Source organism: Lynx canadensis, chromosome A1, assembly GCF_007474595.2.
Source record: "Lynx canadensis isolate LIC74 chromosome A1, mLynCan4.pri.v2, whole genome shotgun sequence".
Classification (NCBI taxonomy): domain Eukaryota; kingdom Metazoa; phylum Chordata; class Mammalia; order Carnivora; family Felidae; genus Lynx; species Lynx canadensis.
Window position 1 is genome coordinate 154031299 of NC_044303.2, and position 7636 is coordinate 154038934.

General features: G+C 38.3%; 1 pseudogene; it reads right to left on the reverse strand.

Annotated features, from left to right (window-relative positions):
- Positions 1-4147: 4147 nt before the first annotated feature.
- Positions 4148-6469, reverse strand: LOC115519141 (annotated as a pseudogene).
- Between the last annotated feature and the right edge of the window lie 1167 nt (positions 6470-7636).

The following is a 7636-nucleotide window of genomic DNA, read 5'->3' on the forward strand; positions in this document are numbered from 1 at the left end:
TATTGGGAGTATAAGCAGGTGCAACAACAAACAACAGTCATAATATTTAACCAATGTCAGGCATTATTACCCTTTAGTTACTGAATTGAAGGATGGTCTTTGATGGCTAGGAGGCCTAGGTAGGGTAACCAGCTTGTCCCGGTTTGCTGGGAACTTTTCTGGTTTAAAACTGAACATCCTTGAGACACCTAGGTGGCTTAGTCGGTTAAGCGTCCGACTTTGGCCTAGGTCATGATCTCACAGCTAATGAGTTCAAGCCCTGCGTCGGGTTCTGTGCTGACAGCTCAGAGCCTGGAGCCTGCTTCGGATTCTGTGTCTCCCTCTCTCTCTCTGCCCCTCCCCTGCTCACTCTGTCTCTCTCTCTCTTAAGAATAAATAAACATAAAATCAAACAAATAAACACACACATAATATTTAATAAAAAAATTGAAAATTACAAAAAGTTAAATTTTGGGGGGCCCTAAAAATTACATTTTAATGCTTCATGTCCTTTCAAGGTATATGGTAAATTTATCACATAACAAGTATTTATTGATACCTTACCGTGTATTATGTAATGTTGAAAAAAAAAAAAACAACCCCAAATCCCTGCCTTTAAAGGGCATAAATTTTGGTGGGGGAGAAGAACAAAAAGCCTCTACATAAATAAATATATAAATACATAGGTACAACGTGTATGTTATAAAATTTCAGGTTGACGTTAGAACTGGAAAGTTATAAAGGACAAAAAAGAGAGAAGGTCAGGAGGGACTAATTTTGAGTGATCAGGAAGGCCTTTCAGAAGCTCATGACCTGTGAATAGAGTCCTGGATAAAGTGAGGAACCAGCCACATGAATATTTGGGGGGAGAAGGTTCTAGGCAGAGTGAAGAGCCACTAACTTAGCTCCCAAAGTCCATCCCAAAACCTTCCGCCTCATCCAAGGCACTATGTGCAAAAAAGGAGAGGTCTCTACGGCTCATACATCCCCAATACCTTTTATTTTTCCAGGCTCAGAGAAAATATCCTCATGCTGTCAGATAGAGCTGTCATCCCTAGGCCCCTCACCAGAGTCTATGGCCTCTGTAAGCAGAAGCATTTCTTTGAAAAAAAAAATTTTTTTTCAGTATATGAAATTTATTGTCAAATTGGTTTCCATACAACATCTAGTGCTCATCCTAAAAGGTGCCCTCCTCAATACCCATCACCCACCCTCCCCACCCTCCCACCCCCCATCAACCCTCAGTTTGTTCTCAGTTTTTAAGAGTCTCTTATGCTTTGGCTCTCTCCCACTCTAACCTCTTTTTTTTTTTCCTTCCCCTCCCCCATGGGTTTCTGTTAAGTTTCTCAGGATCCACATAAGAGTGAAACCATATGGTATCTGTCTTTCTCTGTATGGCTTATTTCACTTAGCATCACACTCTCCAGTTCCATCCACGTTACATGGATGGCTACAAAGGGCCATATTTCGTTCTTTCGCATTGCCATGTAGTATTCCATTGTGTATATAAATCACAATTTCTTTATCCATTCATCAGTTGATGGACATTTAGGCTCTTTCCACAATTTGGCTATTGTTGAGAGTGCTGCTATAAACATTGGGGTCCAAGTGCCCCTATGCATCAGTACTCCTGTATCCCTTGGGTAAATTCCTAGCAGTGCTATTGCTGGGTCATAGGGTAGGTCTATTTTTAATTTTCTGAGGAACCTCCACACTGTTTTCCAGAGTGGCTGAACCAGTTTGCATTCCCACCAACAGTGCAAGAGGGTTCCCGTTTCTCCACATCCTCGCCAGCATCTATAGTCTCCTGATTTGTTCATTTTGGCCACTCTGACTGGCTTGAGGTGATATCTGAGTGTGGTTTTGATTTGTATTTCCCTGATGAGGAGCGATGTTGAACATCTTTTCATGTGCCTGTTGGCCATCCGGATGTCTTCTTTAGAGAAGTGTCTATTCATGTTTTCTGCCCATTTCTTCACTGGGTTATTTGTTTTTCGGGTGTGGAGTTTGGTGAGCTCTTTATAGATTTTGGATACTAGCCCTTTGTCCGATATGTCATTTGCAAATATCTTTTCCCATTCCGTTGGTCGCCTTTTAGTTTTGTTGGTTGTTTCCTTTGCTGTGCAGAAGCTTTTTATCTTCATAAGGTCCCAGTAGTTCATTTTTGCTTTTAATTCCCTTGCCTTTGGGGATGTGTCGAGTAAGAGATTGCTACGGCTGAGGTCAGAGAGGTCTTTTCCTGCTTTTTCCTCTAGGGTTTTGATGGTTTCCTGTCTCACATTCAGGTCCTTTATCCATTTTGAGTTTATTTTTGTGAATGGTGTGAGAAAGTGGTCTAGTTTCAACCTTCTGCATGTTGCTGTCCAGTTCTCCCAGCACCATTTGTTAAAAAGACTGTCTTTTTTCCATTGGATGTTCTTTCCTGCTTTGCCAAAGATTAGTTGGCCATACATTTGTGGGTCTAGTTCTGGAGTTTCTATTCTATTCCATTGGTCTATGTGTCTGTTTTTGTGCCAGAAAAAAAATTTTTTAATGTATGTTTAATTTATAGAGAATGAGAGAGAGACAGAGTACAAGCCAGGGAGGAACAGAGAGAGAAGGAGACACAGAATCCAAAGCAGGCTCCAGGCTCTGAGCTGTCAGCACAGAGAACCGGACGTGGAGCTCAAACTCATGAGCCATGAGATCATGACCTGAGCTGAAGTCAGAAGCTTAAGTGACTGAGCCACCCAGGCTCCCCTATGCAGAAGCATTTCTGAATGGAGCCCATTAACTTTCCCCTTTGGCAAGAGAATCTCCAGACCTCCAGCACTCTAATGTCCATTTGCTGTCTGGTAGGTGGAAGAGAAAAACATCTCTCATTCTTTTTGGGTCTTCAAAGAAGCCAAAAGAAATCACAGATGGTTATTGTAATAGATTATTTTGCTACATTTTGCATGATAAAATGTTTTAAAGTCTCACTGACTATAGTGCGTACTAAAACCTCAGAACCGGCCTTCAAAAAGGCAAGGAATAGAAGGTTTTCTATAATTAGTGTACCAAAGTATCCTTATATTAGAAGGTTTTTCATGGTCAACTTATGTGATTATCTTTAGCTATGGGTGATAGAGAGTCCTGGCATAGTGAACAGATGCATAACATTGTCAAGCCACTCAGCTTCTCTGAGTGTTGGTCTCTCATCTGCCCCTACCTGAAATGTTTATTGTGTGCATTAAATAAACTAGTGAGTCTGAAGTTGCTTGGTGGCTGATATGACCTCTACACTAAGGGTAAGAATAATCATTTGGAATTGAAGACAACTTTTTTTTTAAATGATCTGTGATTTTGTTTTTAATTATCCTAAGCCTTTTCACATAATTTACAAATTTGTGCTGATAATATATCTTTTGTATTTTAATCCTTCTGATGAGTTGGCAAAAGCATTATTATCAATCATACATACATGGTCATTCTACCATTGGGTTTTTGAATAGGTGTTTAGAAGACAATCCTGAATTACAACTTGGTCTGATTAAGTAAAGCATTTGGAAGCCAAGTTTGCTGCTGTATCTTGTCACACTGAATCTTAAAAGCATCTGACCTTATAGATCACCTATAAAAATGTGAGAAATGTTAAATATTCTGTACTTAATATTGTACATAAACCATACTAAAATGCCTTTTGTTAAGCAAAAGGCAACTCTTTAGATGTAGGGAATTTTAATTAAACTGGTATAGTTAATACCAAAAAGATAAAGTGGACATTGGCAGCTTATCATCAGCCCTTGCCTTTAACAGGCTAACAAACGCAACTTGAAACACAATGGAGTCTTGCTGTTCTCTGAGACAGTGAAGGGATTTCCTCAGTATTTAAATATATTAATATAACCACTTATATAAATCTAAATATAAAACTAATCTCCTATAGGTTTAGAGATGACATTTACCGTCTGTGTGAAAAGCTGAACGTTGCTCATCAATTCCAGTCATATCTTCAGAAGGGGAAAACAGTGACAGCACCTGCTGAACCAGTATTACTATCAGAGTTCAAAAAGCTGATCATATGTTTTAACTACAAGCCAATATTACTTAAATCAGCACTGTCCAAAAAAAGTATTCTCTCAGCCGTTCATGGTCTGAATTCTGGTGTATGAGATCAATTTAAGTACAGGACACATGAAAGAAGTCATCAGACATTTTTTTGTTGCTGTTGTTTTATAATAAATAAGGCAAAGGCCAACTGTTGCTCCTTAGTAGCTTTTTTTTTTTTTTTTTTGAGATAATCTATCAAGACTGCTCTTTCCCTTGCCTTCTTAATGCCAGCAAAGATCATTTTTATTCCAGGGATGTACTTTCTGGGATTATCCAAATACTCCATCGGTGTCTCCTCTCTCCAGGTGATGCCTTTGTTCTTGTTGGCACCTGTGTACGAAAATCCAGGGGACTGACCTATCTTTTGCCCAAATAAACCATGGAGGTTTGGCCCAGACTGTGCTTCTCTCCCTTTTCCGTGGTATGGCACTGGGCACACTTCTGAACAAAAATCATCTTGCCTTCTCAACATCGCCCATTTTAAAATTGCTCTTTTGACGTGTGCGAAATGAAGGTGACGGCTTGTAAGCTGGACGTCCCACTGTCTACTCAAGACAAATTTAATTTCAAATTCTGGTTCTGCCACTTACTAGATGTGGTTAAGTTTCTTTTCTGAGTCTTGAATTCCTCACCCGTAAGCTGAACATTCATTCAAGAAACATTTTGGTAGCTTACATACATAACCAGATAATGTGTTAAGTGTTAGAAAATAACAATAATTATGATAATAATACTCATTGTGAACTCAAGTTTGTCTCGAGGAATAAATTAGTTACCTATAGGATCTGTTGCATTGTTTGGTGCATAGTAAGTGGAAGTAACTATTAATATATGAGTAACGTTTGTATCTTTGGTTCAGATACTTTCCTTGAACTCTAGATTTGTATATTGAACTGCCTACTTGCTCTCTTGGCTTGTATAATATAGATATTTCAAATTTAACACATCAAAATAACCCTATTTTTTTTCCGTGTTTTCCTGCCATCGTCCTTATCTTCATAAATAGCAAAATCATCCTTTAATTTGTTTACTCATCCTTGACCTCCTGTTTTCTCTCACATGCTACATCCAGTTTTGCCAACAGATTCACCACCATTTTGTAAATAATGAAAGGAAGGCTTATAGAGTTTAAGACTTCTGTACACGATCCCACAGCTTGTAAAATAAGTAGGGGCATCAGAATTCGAATTCCAGTCTTCTCATTTCCAGTCCATTGCTATTTCATTTTACTATTATGTATTTTTAAAAAGTTTATGTATTTATTTTGAGAGAGAGAGAGAGAGAGAGTCAGCAGGGGAGAGGCAGAGAGAGAGAGAGAGGGAGAGAGAAAATCACAAGCAGACTCTGAGTTATCAGCATGGAGCCCAATGTGGGGCTCAAACTCATGAACCACCAGATCATGACCTGAGGTGAAACTGAAAGTCGGATGCTTAACCAAGTTAGCCACCCAAGCACCCCTAATATACTTTTTGTTATACTATTTTATGGTATTAGGGCATGAGTAAAGATTCTTCTTTATCATCTTGGTTAATTCAATAAACTAGTACATATTGATTTAATGCTCATAATTATCACCTCTCGCAAATACCAGAGGATATAAATGTAGCCAGAAAATTATGAAGTACTATTCAAAGAAAACTGTTTGTTTCTGAAAATCCAGTTTCAATAGGAGGACAAAAGGAGGCTTATATTCTCACATAAATAGAGCTTCAATGGAGAGCAAGTTTTTTTTTTTTTTTTTTTTTTTTTTGTCAACGTTTATTTATTTTTGGGACAGAGAGAGACAGAGCATGAACGGGGGAGGGGCAGAGAGAGAGGGAGACACAGAATCGGAAACAGGCTCCAGGCTCTGAGCCATCAGCCCAGAGCCCGACGCGGGGCTCGAACTCACGGACCACGAGATCGTGACCTGGCTGAAGTCGGACGCTTAACCGACTGCGCCACCCAGGCGCCCCGTGGAGAGCAAGTTTTCAATGAGCCTGCAGTAGGAAGCTACTATCATACAAAACTGATGGCATCTTTCAGAATCTGTTAAAAGCAACAACATAAGTAATAGAGGGAATTGGAAGTCTCTTCAGATATCCATTCTGTCTAGTCATGAGGAAATCTCTGGGACATTAGGAATGGTAACGGTTTTGTTTTCAAGCAAAATAAACACTCTTCTCTGTTGCCAAACATTAGTCAGAAACCTAACAGGGAAAGAGTGAGGTGGAGAGAGAAAAACCAGAAAGAACTTATCTTTGCTGATGTAAAGAATGCTGAGTATAACTGCAGTATTAATTGCAGTAAAAAGGCACTAATTAGACTTGCATTTGGTGTTGAAAGCAGCAACTTTCTCTGTGATTTCTTAAACTCATATTTAAATGAAAATATGGTCACTCAAGAAAATGGTTTGATTAAAACTCTTCACTTTCGACATGGGTAATTACCACAATATATTTTTATTGCAGTCTCTTTGAATATTAGTTATCTATTTAATTTTATGATGCCTGTCACTGACATACCTAACTGCCAGAAGTTGATATGGTGATACACTTATCATTAGTGCTTACTGATGTGTGAATTAAACATTGGTATAAAAGATGCTTCTCACAGTTATGGAAATGTTCATTAAATTGGTAAGTATAAAAACGCTTCTTTTGAGCAATTTTTAATTTAAGCAGTTATAAATATATTACACATAAGGGTATTCTGATTCATGTATTTCGGGATAGAGGGAAAAATGACTTTGGCAGGTTCCCTCTTAGAGTCATCAAATAGGTGTCTGTTTTTCTAATTAAGTATTTTGACACAAACTTTGAATGTAATAAGGTAATATTAAAAGACTGTTTACAGAAATATAACTCATAAAGCCACAGGATGATGAGCTGCCAAAAAGGGATAATTTTTAACCCTTTAAAAATTATGGTATAGAGAATCGGGGAGAGGTGATAGTGCAGTTGTGTTTCCTGTTGGTGGGAGCACATGTGTCTTTTTCACCAGTGAGGGCTGTGGCTTTGGGGAGAGAGAGAGAATGACCTGCACTAGGAGAGGATTTGAAACCATGATAATGAAGTCCATTTTGAAAGTCACCAGAATGTTTAATCTAGAGAGAGAAAGGTATAGACGGATGTATAGTCGTCTTAATTTTTTTTTTCTTTCCCTGAGACAGACACTATACTGGTTAGTAAAAATTTTGAATTTCACCACTGCCTCTGTCTACCACATGAGATTTCCCTCAAGTGTGTCTGAGGCTATTATAATGAGGGAGATTTTTTTTTTCACAGAGCTACTAAAAGATCTGTCAATTGAAAGGATCTGTTCTCCATTAAAGGCAGTAGGGATTATGAATAATGTTAATATATTTTTTCTGAATAGAAGTATACAGAAAAAATACTTTGAATATATACATATATTCCAGAAAAAATATGTTTTTGGAACGAGGAACTAAATGGAAGCAGGATTCACTAATAATTTGACAGTTATGTTAGGAGTAATGTATAAAACTTCTGTTGACTGGTGCCATATTTTCAATTTATTTAAAGAACTTTTGGTGTTCATTATAGACTGGCATTCTGGCTGTCCAGCGCCTACCTGCTCCTGCTCC